This window comes from Galleria mellonella, unplaced genomic scaffold (assembly GCF_026898425.1).
Source record: "Galleria mellonella isolate WM207_F2 unplaced genomic scaffold, CSIRO_AGI_GalMel_v1 utg35, whole genome shotgun sequence".
Lineage (NCBI taxonomy): Eukaryota > Metazoa > Arthropoda > Insecta > Lepidoptera > Pyralidae > Galleria > Galleria mellonella.
This window is the reverse complement of record NW_026442082.1, coordinates 712,428-726,035: the sequence shown is the minus strand read 5'-3', so window position 1 is coordinate 726,035 and position 13,608 is coordinate 712,428. Positions and strand designations below refer to the sequence as shown.

The 13,608-nt window shown below is 29.6% G+C and overlaps 1 protein-coding gene across 7 annotated transcripts in view; it reads left to right on the top strand.

Annotated features, from left to right (window-relative positions):
• The window catches only part of LOC113514201 (5-hydroxytryptamine receptor 1-like), a 162,192-nt gene that overhangs the window by 129,972 nt on the left and 18,612 nt on the right, over positions 1 to 13,608 (top strand). The gene's annotated exons all lie outside the window — the stretch shown is intronic.

Below are 13,608 nucleotides of genomic sequence, written 5' to 3'. Positions count from 1 at the left end.
TATTACAAATATAAATAATTACAAGAAATAATCACAATGAGAAAACAATGGGCGACCTTATCGTTAAAAGCGACCTCTTCCAGGCAATCTTTTCTCAATTTCCAAGTTAAATTTCCTTCGGCGCCTCTTAAGACACCCATGGAAAAAGTGACACATTCAGTGCTGGGACCACATAACGAAAAGAACGTAGTACATAGTAACGTCTACCCCACCTGGGTATATTATTAGCGCTAGCGGGTTACATTATCATTTATTAAAAAAAACATTGCTACCAGTATAATATAGTCTTATAACATTAAGTCGATTTCAATGTATGGTCTCTCTAAAAATCGCCGTTGTCAACTCCAAGTAAATTCGCCACGACACGCTAACTGACCTGACTGTATCCTCATCATTTTATCCTCTACTTATACCCCCCTACCATTAGTATCGGCAAGTATACCATTCTGACTTAATCCATTAAAACTACATGGATTTTGAACAACTTGATGGATTTTATAAATGGCATGTTCTCGTAACTGTGAGATCGTTAGTCGTATAAGCTATGTGATGATATAAATTCTAAAGAACTTATTTTATTATCGGATTTATGTGACTTTGTCACATCTACATCTTTATTATAACGCACATGTGATATATGTGATATATATGTGTGTTCATTATAACATAATTATAATATAAAGTAATACGTAAAGTAGATTGCACAGGTAATAATGATGGAGAAGTACAAAAGTCTTACGGGAATGTAAAATACGTTTATCTGGAGGAAAATCCGTTTTTGTTTCGTTATGTTTTCATGAAAATTTTCATGGTAATTAAAAGCCATATTATTTATAGAAAGAAAGAAGTTGTTATTAAAAAAATACAAACGTTCCTTTTGTCCTTTACTTACAATAAAAAAGAAAACTAATTTGTTATTAATATAATTATATCTTTTATAACAATATATTTTCTAGTACATTAGGCGTACAATAGGCAATTGGCACACTATTCAGTAAATATACAACAATAAAAAATATCAATATATCAAAATAATAGGACATATCGTTACTCACTACTGTACGGCACTTTTATTAACTGTTCCGTCCAATTTTGTAATCATATTGAGCTGGGAAGAACTAGTAAGTAAATCAGTCGAAACAAATAAACATATAAAGTGGTTTATGTTTATTTGTTTTGTTTCTTTTAATAAAATATAAATACTCAATTCAAAATCCAAACATAGGTAGTAAATATTTATAAAATTGAGCAGCATTCTCTTAGGGTCGTGGGTTGGAATATAAATACATTTCTTATAATTTAAATCAATCGTGTATTATTTTCTGTATATCAAATATCCTTACTAATATTAAAATATGAAAGTTAATTTCTTTGTTTATTACCTATTAACGTCCTAACGGCTTCACCAAACACTATGAAATTTATATACGTACTATATGGGATGGAGAAGAATATAGGCTACTTCCTATCCCAATCAGTCAATGTATTCCGGTTGCACGGACATAGTCGCGAGTAGAAGCTAATACTGAATAAAATATCCAACAAAAAGCTGCGTGATGAATCGGATTATTGAACTACCTAAAATGTAGTTGAACACAAAGGTGGTTGACTCATCCGTCATACTCGGAAACAGATACTACTTACTCTAGTCATAGCACATTTTTTCGAATACTTAACTCTAATTATGTTGAATATAATATTGCTTCATGACTAATGCTATTTCGTATTCTATATTCTCACAAAGTCATCATTGCATTTATAAAATTCTGCTTTCATTTGGGAAAGGCAACAGTCGATAATCTTTATAATTTTTTTTTCAAAAAAATGTTTAAAAACCCCTCTCTCACACATATTATTATAATAAATACCTGACTTTTCTTAAAATTTAAAGCACTTTCGCCAAGTGCCATCAAGTGCCAACAGTCACGACTACTAACTTAGTTTATATTATATATTTTCTATTCATGTCAAATAAAAGGAACCTAATAAAAATCATAGATGTTCTTTCCTTTTCAATATAGCATCTTATGTAAATGTCTGTTACATATCAAAGTGCTATGTGAACCGGATCATATAGCCGTGCCAGCTAAAACTTTATATTAGCAATTGAAATGGGCAGAGATATAAGCTTTGGAACGATTTGAACAGGCGGAACGGTTGATTTTCTATCACACCGAAGCGTCTTGGGCCTTACTCATTTAAATACCTAAAGTTTATTCTGGATATTGAATAGAATTTTCTAAAGTTATGAGGAAGCAAGGCGATCTGTGTACAGTGTACTCGACATGAATATAAGAGTTACTACACCGAAACCGAAACATCGAGTTTAATCCTAAGAAAATCCATATGAGACCAACATAAGAGGAATCTCTATGGATTTCAAAAATAATCCTCAAGTTTGATTCAAAATTGGTGAAAACATTTCGTAAGATACACAAACAAAAATCCAGCTGAATTGAGAAACTCCTTTTGGCAACTTGGTATTGGATTTTATTGCGAGATTTCCTTCTCTTCAACTGGTATAATGTATATGACTTGACTGTTTTCGTCTTTCCCTTTCCATCGTCCTTTTAATGAAAAGGAGCGATGACAGATCGTAATCTTACTCCGTCACAAGACAAATAAAATGTATTAGTAGATACTATTATGTATCTATCGTAGTAGCAATTGTGTATATTCGTTTAATTAATATTCACTTGAAACATAAGACACAAGGTGTTACATATAAATGTACAAGTACATGCTTCTTTATACATAGGCATGTAAATATTGGGTCTTTAATACTATTTTTATTTACAGTATATTATTATGTTATTTCAATATATCAATGTTAATATAGTCATTTATTTATTCCATTATATTCATTAACATTTTAACAATAACATACAATATTCAATACACCCGTCAATCAATTATATTAAAGTTTATAATTTCATTTCATAATATATATATATTTATATATTTACTTGATTCATATTATTAATGATTCAATTCCATTCTATATAGACACTACATGTTTTTATAAAATTTGAATCATTAATAACATCAATTGAGCTCACTATAATTTTATGGAAGTGTTATACCCATGAATATGTTATATGTAACACGGATCAAAAATGGCAAAAAATATTTAGCTTCTCAGGCTAACACTACGCGTCCAGCTTTCAAATTAATGTCAAGGACTCCATTTTTAGTCGCTTTTCATTCTTTTAGGGAAAATATTCACTTTAACTGATAGGACATGTGCACGACGCACCTTTTTTAGTTTCCTTTTTAATTTTATTAAAAAGAAGTTTTTGTTTGTAATTTGAAATCTGTGTCGTTTCAGTTTTTGTGTCGTTCGCTTTTTTGCTCCGTTGGTTTGCTTTGTATATTTTTTATATAATTATATTATCTTTCTAAAAACACCGTGTTTCCATACCAACATACAGTCCTTTCATCTACAGGACACTTTCTTAAAAGGATGCTCATAATTTTGATTTACTCTACATAGTCGCATAATATAAAATATTTGTGTATATGAAGCTGGCCGCACCGCATACTTTATCGTCAGAAGCTACAATAACTCAAATATTATTTTTGTCAGAAATAACAACATTTTCCCACTGTCCAAACATGAATATCTCCTTTCTTTCTACAAAGATATATTCTTGTTTGTTTTGTACTGGCCGCCTACTAGTTACATTCCGCAGTTTTGCTCGCATGAATTGGGATAATAACTTATGTAAATCTAAAATGTGTTCTACCTGAATACTAAATTTTATTCAGATTGTTCGTAAACATCTTTACAAACTTTCAAATTTGTAATATGAGAAAAATTTCAATCCCTTGAGAAAAGTAGATCAAATAATCTGAACTGCATAGAACTAGATAGTAGATTTTATAGACTTACCCCCAGGCGAATACCAATATCTATTCTATGTATGTAAGCAGGGAATGATATCTACGTGCATTTTTGTATTAGGATGGAAAAGTATGGTAGAGAATGCAATATTCTATTACTTAAATATAGAATTTCTCAGCGTAATAACTCAAAATGTTTTAGTAACTGATACAAGTAATGAAAGTAAACATAGGCATCTCAGTAAAATTTATAAGTCCATAGTATTATAGTATTATATTATCTGTGCCTATAGTAATTTTTGTATTATAATTCACCTCATTCTATTGTCACCCTTTTACCTTCGTATCTCTCGCCACAGAGCTGACGTTCACCCTCATTTCTTGAGTGCAAAGCATACTCCTATTGTCCGTGCATCCCATTTATTTCTACCTCGTACATCTAGGTTGTAGAATAAGCTCTAGTCTTCAGGTTTTCCTTTACAATATAATATGGGGAACTTTAAAAAATATTTAAAGGGCCAGCAACGCACAAGCAACTTCTCTAGGGTTGCAGATGTTCATGGGCGACGGTAGTTGCTTCCCATCATGTGGACCGTCTGCTTAATAGAACAGTTTTAACTTAAACCCTAATGGTATACTTATTAAATTTTTGTGGGACAATACTTAGCGGTAACAAATTTATTCATCATCATCATCATCATCATCATCATCATATCAGCCGCCTACTGTCTACTGCTGAACATAAACCTCTCCCAAAAGGGAGATTTTACTAATAAATCAATTCTTGGCAGGAAGATCAGAAACCACAGTTGGACTTTGGTGATATTCTAAGAAGGACGCTTCTATCCATCTCTCAACCATTAAATTACCTATAGAAAAACAAAATTTAAATATCAATAAAATATTTCAAAGTCTATCCAATATAATTCAAAAAATTTTCAAACATTACACAAAGTAACACAAAGATTACTATCTCTCTCTTTAATTAAGGTAAATGCAAAGATTGTATAACTCTGAACTGAAACACATATTCTTTGATTAAAACGTTATGTTACTCGTATCTTCTAACAAAAGGTTACATTATCGTGTAGACGTATTCCCACTTTATCTTCCAACTTCAAAACTTCAAAGAATAGAATGGAAGCAATCCCTTTTTCAATCCGAAGATTATTTTCACTTGAAATATCTCAGTAGTGTACTTATACAATTCTTTGGGAGATGGGAAGCGATTTGCATACGCCTTTAATGCCTAGGGTTTTTATTTTTTGTAAAACTATATTTAAGTATTCACAATTATGCTACTATTATTTTGCTTAATACGACTTTTGTAAGTTTTATTTTTACACAATCGTACTAAAATGGCTAATCGAATTTAAATTCAATTTATATACTATCTATTCATACTATCCTAGGTTAACTTTAATTGACGCTTAATACTTTTTATACTAATTCTTGCACGCAAAAACGTGAAATATAACTCGTATCACAGTACAAGGGAGTTCTTCAATCTGTGCTAAATTACATATGTGAAAAAGTATTTATTTATTTTTATTTATTTTACGAAGATATTTGAAAGTACATTATACGATTACAAAATTCAAACAACTGTATAGAAATGATTACATCTATGTATATATGTAATACATACTTCCTTTTGACTTTTACACCTAATTCACCGAACGAAGCCTCAGATTATAACTGGCAAATAATCTGATATTTACCACACAATTACACCAATTATCTGGTTCTTGAAACTAGGATATGGTATCCTATAGGAAACGAGACGACTAATGTCTCGAGACAGATAAGTTTGGATTAGAGCTAATTTAAACAGTAAAAGTAAAAACTTTATTGTAGTTAATAAAGGGTGTAATTGATATCATTAGCATCATTTGTGGGAATCTTCTAACAGTAAAATTGGACATTTCCACAACGAAATAAAAGCCGCATACAATTTTTGAGTTTCCATACTAACACGTCTAGCTGTCGAATTACATACAAGCAAAACTGGCGGGTAAAAATCTTAAAATCACGCTGTACAACAAATAAAAAACAATACTTCATTCGTATGTCAGATTTATAAGCAATCAAGTCCTGTTTTTTTCGTTTTTTGACATTATTCCTACGAAAAATTTGTAACTGCTGATTTACGGCAGCGATATTCCCCTCGCCTCGACCCTAAAGTACACACTTAAATGTACCTACTTATAAAACCGAGATAAAAATCGGCGGTACTGAGCGAAAGTCGTATAGTTTATAGGAGCATAAAATGGAACGAGCTTCACGGCGTATACTAAACAAGCCAGTATTGCCCTCGTTTCATTAACCATTCTAGTCGTTTCTAGCTGAATAATTGATTCGATATTTAAATATTCGTCGTATTTTTACAACCTCTTTGCGCAATAGACACTTTCATTTGTCTAAATTTAGTTCTAAATTCATTTTTTTATTTATTATTCAATAATAGTGAAAGGAAGCTTCTTGTTACTGATTAGTGCACACACACACACACACTCACACACCCCCCACATGATTCTGAATTAACATAGTTTTGCACATTTTAAATCGTACCCCCAGATACCGTACGTTCGTTTGTGTGCAATTTCAATAAGGGTCCAATGTTGTTTACTGTTGGTTCCATACTAATTTTGTTACGATTGATGTCGGGTTTTTGTGAAACTTCAAACTTATCGAACACATAAAGCAAGTTAGTAAATTTATAGACATTACCCAGAATTCCCGATGTGACAGAAAGGATTATTTACACTTTGAGTTATTTATGTTATGTTGTTGTGATTGGTTACTCTATTATCTATTTTAATAATATACTTCCGATAATGTATGAAAATAGAATAGTAAATTATTAATAGAATGAAAAAAAACCATACCTTCGAACAATATGATTTAATAGTATTCAAACTTATATCTTTCTGTTATCAAAGCTATATTATAGTCCCTTTCATGATGTTAGATAGTGAAGTACCAACGATGGATAATACATGAGCGTGAAATCAGGTGAATTCATGGACTATTGTAACGAATTCACCAGGAGTTAACCAATCATTAATCATCATTTTTTTCTTTCTACATACTTCGGTTTTATTTTCATTCTCTCTTCAGTCTCCATTTCATACTCCACCAATTTATAAAAAATATATATGTTTGAAAATTAAAAGTATATCTTTAAATAAGGAATGAAATCTATTCCTTTAACAAGTTCAGAAATTCAGTTGGGAATTAAACCGAATACTATACTATAGAGGAACGAATATGAAACAACCTGGCTAGTGTTGTAAAAACAAATTGATTCAAAAATACAAAAACGACCTATAAACTGCGCTTCTGTATTAGATATACATCTAAAAATATTTCACCCGAGTTTCTTAAGATGCCCAATCGTCATAAAATAGATAGTTTACTCGACTAGAAAATCCGTGTTTGAAAAATTACACAATGGCAAGAAAGATGGGATTCAAGAAGAAGATAAATATGTTATTGCTCTCAGCTCCCAGACTACCATTACCTTCAGTAGTGTATATAAATAAAAATTATATGCGGTGCATTACTAAGTACATGACTAAAGAACAGCTGGATCGATTAAGATATTTTTGTATATTTATTAAGGAAATTTTGGTAAAGTTTAACTTTTTTTAAAGTAATTGAATCAATTAAAAATTATAGGAATAAAGAAATAGAATTAGACACGGCAACATTAATTGGACCTATTTATTATGTTTACGTCGAGTCCATTGTGGGATAGATAGAGACCATCAGTGCCAAAGGTTTTTATCCTTACATACATCTCTTGCTTCCTCTACTTCACATCAGCCGTTTAATATCCACTACTGAACATAGGCCTCCTCCTATTGGAGGATTTTGCCAGTAGTTGCCACGCTTGACATGCACATTGGCAACCGTAGTTACCCTATCGATTCTAACAAAAGTAAAAAAAAAATACAACACAAAAAAATACCTTTGAATTTAGAATTTCCTCTTTTTTTAAGTTTGTTTCAAAATTGCTTTCATAACTCAACCAACACAAAGCTCAAGATACTGCAGGTTATTTTATACTCCGCAACTTGGTGTTTTGCTACTGAAACTTTTGTATTTTATCTCTGCTTCTTTCTCCTCCAAAGTTACAACACTATTTTGGATGACGGAAGTGTATACTGCAAGGTTCATGAATTATGTATGCCCCAGTTATGTCCCGGATTGTAATATTTACTTAGTATACACTTTACATCTAGACTAGGCTTTACTTGTCTCCGAATTTATGATGTAGGGATTTGAATGGAGATTATATTGGACAGATAAAATACAACAAAGGTTTCACTTTTTAAGTAACTTCTTAAAGATTGAGATTCTTTTTTTTTTACACTTTTTCATAATTCCGGCCCAACATTGATATTTTTATTCACGCTCGATACATTTTATTTCTGTGTTTATTACATATTTTTGTCACGATTGTACGTTTTTTTTTTTCACTGAGCAATGTCGCTTATTATTTTGTTAAGCAAAATTTATTTGTACTCATACACATGATTCCACCTTTTAATTTTTGTAATTATATATTTTTATGTACATATTTTTATGTAAATGTATTTTATTTGAGGAGAACAATAAACACTTTTCATTCATTCATTCATTCATTCCATATCCTAAATTCAAATACTTTATATAATATGTCTTATAAACATCTCGCCGTCTATCGGTGTGTTTTATTTGTTGTAAAATAAAAATATTTAAATTACTAATAAATAGTATATTTTGACAGTAATCCAGTACATTTTATCATCCTGAAGATGATAAAATGTACTGGAAGAAGATTTTATCATCGTAATCCCTTGGATGAAGAGAATAATAACCTTATTGCTTTTATAATAATTATAGGAACGACTAATGTACCATACCATTAAATAAATAAGCAAAAAATACATTTATCACAATTGACGTCGCTATTTCATTTTTTCGTGAATTATTATGTTTGTAGAAAAAATAAACTATTTAAAATCAAAAACAAAAGTTTGTACAAAAGTACAAAAATAACTAATATTTAATTTTAATGTTTCCTCCAGACATTTTTTATACTAACCTATATATATATATATATATATATATATATATATATATATATATATATATATATATATATATATATATATATATATATATATATATATATATATATATATATATATATATAAACTATATAAATAACACCGTATGGACACCACAGAATATTCTGACACAGATTATGCTGCTGCTTCGACTTTAATTAAAGGCCTTTCAAGATAGGGAAGTGTAAATGAAATTGTCGTACAAGGAGAGATCAATATAACACTCTCAGGTCACTTGCTATTATAATACAAAGCTGAATATGTTATCCAAAAATAGGATGACATTTGGAGATTTCGTTGCGTCTGACAGTTTGATATGTCGGTACATTTATTTTATATTTGTTGTCATATTTCATAACATCTCCTAATTATAACAAATCTAAATACGTCATATTCATTAAAATTTATTTTTCATAGTGGGCTAACGGTCTGGACAAAGATTATGTATACCATATATCCAATAATCAACATGTTCTCAGTCAATTAACAAATACTAGAAAACTTTAATTACGTTGACTAATGCTCGAGAAAATGCACCTGCTTCTAATATCAGCATTTTTCTGCATACATCTATACATCGATTAAATAGAATGTAGAAGTAGAATGTCAAGCAATTTCATAAAAAAAGACTTTCTCAATTTGCCTGTACCTTTCATGTTTTTTTTTTTAAACACAGCGGGGAAACGCGTATGCGGCTCCCCTGATGGTAAGTGACTACCGCCGCCCATGATGTTTATGTCGTATAATTCTTAATCAACTTTAACATATTTTTTTTTATTATTTATGCAATTAACTGGGTCTATTTCCATATTTATTAAATATTTTTTACTATATTAGATTTTATTTTTCAAATGTCTACCTCATTAATAGTATAATTTTACATTTATATAGTTTTGTTACGACTGATGTAGTTTTTTTTTTTTTCAGAGTAAAATATCTATACGACTTTTTAAAAGCTACTTCTATAAGCTAGTAATAGTATCAAGAAAAGACGAAAAAATATAATTAATTTTCTTCCAGCGTTCCTTTTACCGTTATCTCGCTTTTAAACTGATCGTTTTAATGTTCAAACGGAAAATGAACTCTTAGTTTCTGCATCACCGTAGTTAAAACCCGTAATGAAAACTTACCGTCTTATTCATAAAAACTTTAAATCCCTTTAATAAATTTATTTATTGCGTCGAATGAAACGTACAATTTATTTGCATTTTTATCGCTTAAATCACTGGGTTCTTGATATCGTTCTGAGAAATTGTTAGTCTTGATACCAGCTACTGAATTTCACCGTCCTGCAAAGATATATCCCATCATAATTAAAATTCCATCCCTATTGAAGGTAAGTGGTGGTCTTCCACTGTGCACTTTCATCCACAATCTACAACAATATTACAATTAAACATGTTTTTGATTGTCAACACCAAAAACCTTAAGTTTTTTTTTTTTTTTTTGCAATAAGAAAAATATTTCTTTAACTTCCGTCATATCAAAGTGAATAAAAAAATGGTCTATCATTTTTTTAATATACTTATCTACTTACAAATAATAACAATGACTTGTTTTTTGACCCACAGATAATACAGGATTATCTCTCGTCTCCAAGAAATGAGATTTTGACTGTATATATCTTTTTATTTTAATAAAAATCAAAGTCAAGGAAAAGAATTTGACGGCTTTCATTTTTAAGCCACTTCAAAAAGAAGGGTCTCAATTCGAATATTTTTTTAACCAAGTTACGCGCTTGCGTCACTAAATTTGGGTCGATTTCATTATCTCGTGTTCAATTTTATTATCTCGTGTTGATCATATGATTTGATCGTTTTACTGTTTTTTTTTTTTTTTTATCGTCGAAATGCTTGAGAGTTGCTGATCTTTTAAATGTCTACTTTGTGGAACAAACCTACAACAACCCTGTAATTCCATGTTCTAAATTCAAATATTGTCAACCCTTACAATATATGAGTGATAAAAAACTACTTTTTACCTCAGTTGTGAATCTTATTCGAGTCATGTAGATGAAGGTGCGGTTATCTTCCACTAGCTTTTACTAGTGTAAAATATTAACGAAACCTCTCGTCGTTTAGAAGGAATAGGCACTATTCGTAATGGAGACTAGTAGCCTCAACGCTAGCAGTTATACCCTGTCAGATCTACCCGAACACAGTTTCCTCTGGAAACTATAGTCGCTAATTCTAGATGAATTTATCATGATGGGCTAAAACATTTATTCTTATCTAATCATCTCTCACTGGTGCCCCACCAGTAGGTATATACACAATTGAGGTTATTTTTTTATATAGCAAAATATACATGTAAATTTTCAATCGATACATATATAAGTATCATATTCTTAAGTACCTATTTATAAAAATAAAATTCAAAGATGTTTCTTCCAGCTAACCACGTTTCATTTATTCATCATGAATATGAATTTCTACAGAAATACGGCTCAAGTCATTAGTTATAACAAGGTAGACAGCAGAGCCTACGTCTGGCTTAATGGCCTTTGTGAAATAAATTAATATATTTTACTAAACTGATGCCTAACCCTATACTGCGAAGTTGGTAGCTTATTTGGCAGATTTGTAATGATGGCAATAGGTTCAAGCTCTTTCATTTTACATTTACAATTTGTATAAATATAAGCCAATTGCCGAATGTATGTGTTCAAGATTAGGCATTATAGAAGTTTTAATAAAAAGTAAAATTTTTCGCACTTGCAATATTAGAACCATAGACTTAGACCGTTCAACCGTTAGAAGGTCAAACATTCAAATTTTGTTAACGGATAAGACTCCACGCACCTTTGTATTTATTTTAATTTATTATAAAACTTGAGGCACGGACAAGCATATTATTTCTTCAAGAGCTTCTCAACTTCAAGCGCAAACAATATGTTATATAACACTCAAAAACATCTGCAGCTATTTAGCTAATCTTTTTTATTCTGTGTTTGCCAGGACAGTGTTTATATAAAACATTTTTTTAAAAAATCATTTATTAGCACCTATGTGAATTCGGGGTGAGCATCTAGTTAAAAATATTATTGATTTCCTAAAATAGCAAGATTATAAAATAAACTTATAGAGCTATTTCTCTTCATCTTCACTTTACCTGTTCACTATATTCCAAGTTTTAACACAAAAATTAAGGACTTCTATCTGAGCAAGTTGTCATATTCGTAATTTGTGTCTTACTAGCATACTTAAATTCTTTATATATATATATATATATATATATATATATATATATATATATATATATATATATATATATATATATATATATATATATATATAATATAACACATATATATATATATATATATATATATATGTGTGTATATTTATATTTATTTATATGTATTCACATACACACGTATGCATATCTCTATATATATTTAAAGAACGAACAGGATTTCGTGCCTCCAGTCAAACTGTTTATAATTAGTCTTTTTTATTTATATTTTATCTATATTTTCTTATACCAGAGACTTATTAATTGTTACTAATATTATAAAAATGAAAATAAGTTTCTATGTTACAATTATTTTTTAATATATGTTTTTAATTATGATAAAAATTATTTAAAAATTTAAACTTAAAACAATACAAAACTTACGATTCAAATTTCTTTTATATTATACGCTGTGCATTTATACACAAAACTCATATTTGCCTTATGCTTTCAGTACAGTGAAGGGCTTGAGTTTATACATATTTTGAATGAATACATAATTAATCACCCGACCCTTTGCCGCCCTGTACGGATAAATGGGTTAACCCTAGATTTACGTATAATCCATACAGTATTTGGATTTCACCTGGCACAAATCAAATATGAAAAAAAAATCATATTAGCCTATTTTCAATTAATTAAATATAGTTAATTATATTATGATAAAATTATTAAAAATCATTTAATCAGACTTATAGATGATGATTACTATTTTCCATCAAGTAAGCCGTCAGCTTGTTTTCCATTCTAAGTTGCGTTAAAGAAAATTAAAATAAGATCAGTTGTATGTGTAAATAAAAATGGAACAACCTTTTTATATACATAATTTTAGGTTGTATGATATCATATACAATGTTATACATATATATATTCAATTATGTCATAAAATTATTTATTTATTTCTCTTCACAAAAAGTAATGAACAATAACTCCATAGTCCTTACGAATAACAATGCATGAGGAGTACTATGGATAACATAATGTTTATATAAAATAGGTTATGTCTGTTTACCATTTTAAGTTTCTTCAAAGCTTGTGTGCAAGCATAAAAAAGTTCCCTTCTACTTCTACCATAATACTGAAAGTAACGTCGTATCCACGCGTGATAAATGAAATAATAAACCGTAACCCCATTTGTGAATTTAATAAAGATCAATGAATTATTGTACATTTAGGGACAAAAGATTAGATGAACAAAAGATTAGGATTATTCATGTCAGGGCTGAACTGGATGTGTCACGAATATAAATCAAATCTTATAATATTATTCGAAGTTTTTATTACCTACTACGTTGCTGGAATAATAATATCAAGAGATTTAGTTATTTACATTTCATTACACCGGTTACAAAAATAAAAATTATAGTAAATAATTAAATTGAAGTGGTACAAAAGCGGACCAATCGCTAACAAT